Consider the following 3,243-nt stretch of genomic DNA (forward strand, 5'->3'; position numbering starts at 1 on the left):
CTGTCACCTTCTTCAACACTAAATATCCTCGGTCTATCCTTAGCTCAAAATCTCAACTGGAAACTTCATATCTCTTCTCTCGCTAAATAAGCTTCCATGAGGTTGGGCGTTCTGTATCGTCTGCACCAGTTCTTCTCCCCCGCACAGATGCTTCCACATATAGGGGACTTGTCCGCCTTCGTATGGAGTATGGGTCTCACGTGCGTTTGTGTGTGTGTAAGTAAGTAAGTAGGTAAGTAAGTAAGTAAGTAAATATTTATTGCCTTTAAAATATAAGAATATTGTTATATATAAACATAACATAAAACATGGCAATGACACAGCCTGTCAAGCCGAAGCTTCCCGACACATGTGGAATTATATTATTTTATTAATGTTTACGTGTACATCAGTATTTCTGTATTGATAACTAACGTATAGAACATAGACAATTATAATAATATGTTCCCCATGAGATTTGAAAAATGTTTACATTGGCACATAATTGGGTTACCTACTATATTGTTAACTAACGTATAGAACATGGAATAATTATAATAATATATTTGTGAGGGGCCCCACTCACACAACTCTTCCGGACAGAGTGGAGTATACGGCGCTTCGTCTCATCAACATTCCTCCTCATACTGACAGCCTTCTGCCTCTTAAATTCCGCCGCCATGTTGCCTCTTTTTCTATCTTTTATCGATAATTTCATGCTGACTGCCCTTTTGAACTTGCTAACTGCATGCCTCACCTCTCCCGCTGCCCAGCTGCAGACGACTTTCTACTCATGCTCATCCCCATACTGTCTAAACCCTTTATGCAAGAGTTAACCAGCATCTCCATTCTTTCACCCCTTTCACTGGTAAACTCTGGAACACCCTTCCTTCTTCTGTATTTCTTCCTGGCTATGACTTGACCTCTTTCAAGAAGAGTGTATCAAGACACCTCTCCACCCGCCAGTTCTTTTCCCCTGCACAGTTCCTATCCATATACAGGGGCCTTGTCCGTCCTCGTTTGGAGTATCATCTCACGTGTCAGGAGCTACACTATAGACTACACCTCTATTGTGCAGAGTAGAGTCAAGAGGCTCTTCCTCTCATCAATTCTACTACCTCTTAATTCCACCGCCGTGTTGCCTCCCGCAGCCCCACCACATGACTCAAGCTCATTCCAATACTGTCCAAATCCCTTATGCAGGAATTAACCAACATCTTCACTCTTTCATCCCTCACGCTGGTAAACTCTAGAACAATCTTCCTTCATCTGTATTTCCTCCTGCCTATGATTTGAACTCTTTCAAGAGGAGAGTACCAGGATACCTCGCCAACCGAAATTGACCTCTCTTTTGACCACTTCTCTTGACTCTTTATAAGAGCAGTGATTTACGTTTTTTTTATATTATTGTATGATTCATTGTATTGTATTGATTGATAGGGACCGATGGGGGGCAGATTGTATGGTTGGCGAGGAGCAGTGTGGGGTTAGGAGCGGCAGAGGGTACATGGACCAGGCGTTTGAACATAAGAACATAAGAAGAACATAAGAGCATGGGGAGACAGCAAGAGGCCTGATGGCCTACCTCAGGCAACTCTGATCCCCACCACCTGTCATCCTCGGCCATGTAGCTATCCAGTCTATTCTTAAAACAAGCTATCGTCTTCCACTCACTATGTGATTGCAGAGTCATTCCATTCCCCACCACCCTATTACTAAACCAATGCTTGCCTGTTTGCCTCCTAAATCTATACTTTTCTAATTTAAATCCATTACTGCGTGTCCTATTCTGCTGGCTAATTCTCAGTACTTTACTTATATCGCCTTTGTTGTAACCCTTGACCCATTTCAATAATTCTATCAGATCTCCCCACACTCTTCGTTTGTCAAGTGAATATAAATTGAGATGTTTCAGCCTATCTTGATATGGGAGGTTCCTCAGTCCCTGAATCATCTTGGTCATCCTCCTCTGAACTGATTCTAGCAAGTTGATGTCCATTCTGTAGTGTGGGCACCAAAACTGGACAGCATAATCTAAGTGTGGCCTAACTAACGCTAAATAGAGTCTGAGGATGACCTCTGCACTTTTGTTGGTTACCGTCCTGTTAATAAAGCCTAATACCCTGTTAGCCTTATTCCTCGCACTAATACATTGCATACTTAGTTTTAGGTCAGAGTTCATTTTCACTCCAAAATCTCTTTCACACTCTGATCTGCCTATTGCTGTGGACTCTAAACTATAGCTGAAATCTTAATCAACGCCTTTTAACGTCCCCCGGTACACCGTTACAAAACACGGTGTTCGATTATGCCAGTGTCTAGTGTATGGGAAAAATGTAGCCCCGGAACCAGCTGAATACCCTTCAGCCCAAGTCTCGGGCATAACCTCGGCGTGTCAGGAATCTCACAAGCAAGACACAGCTAAGTTAGAGGCATTCCTGAAAGTTGCACACTATTCAGAAATTAAGCCAACCTTAGTCCAGCTACTGTATCCTTATAGGGGGGCGCTTGCTCTACCAGGCGAGCCGCTTGGAGTTACACAGTGTGCTGAACACCACATTAAGTTAAAACCCAATACCAATCCTGTATATATCAATGCATACAAGCTCCTCCACAGTCAGAGGGAAGTCGTGCAGCAACTTATATCTGATATGTTAGAACAAGGTGTCATCAGAGAATCGAACTCCCCGTGGAATTGACCCTTGTTTCTGGTTCCAAAGAAAGACTGTTCTTACCGCCCTATGATTGATTTCCGGCGTGTGAACACCGCGACCGTGGATGATCATTTTCCGCTTCCCGTTCTTAGAGATCTTCTGATGTGTCTCGGTAGAGGAAATAAAGTCTTTACGAGTCTTGATCTGGTCAGTGGCTACTGGCAACTTCCCATGGCCCCAGAGTCCCGGTAAATAACGGCTTTCAGCACGCCTCATGGCCACTATGAGTGGAAGAGGATGCCGTTCGGGCTCAAAGGAGCTCCCTTGACCTTCCAAAGGACGATGAACAGCGTTTTTGGGGACTTGCTGGGCAACTCTGTCTATGTGTATTTAGACGACATCATCATAGCAAGTAAACACGTGCATGCACACATGGAAACACTAAAAGCAGTCCTACACAGACTTCAAGAGGTCGGATTAAAGTTCAAACTCACCAAATGTGAATTCTTAAAGCCTCGGATCAAGTTCTTGGGGCATGTCGTGGACGAACTCGGCATCCACACAGTGGACGACAAAATAAAAGCTATTGCCGAGCTTCCTCAACCAACGT

Source organism: Eriocheir sinensis, unplaced genomic scaffold, assembly GCF_024679095.1.
Source record: "Eriocheir sinensis breed Jianghai 21 unplaced genomic scaffold, ASM2467909v1 Scaffold568, whole genome shotgun sequence".
Taxonomy (NCBI): domain Eukaryota; kingdom Metazoa; phylum Arthropoda; class Malacostraca; order Decapoda; family Varunidae; genus Eriocheir; species Eriocheir sinensis.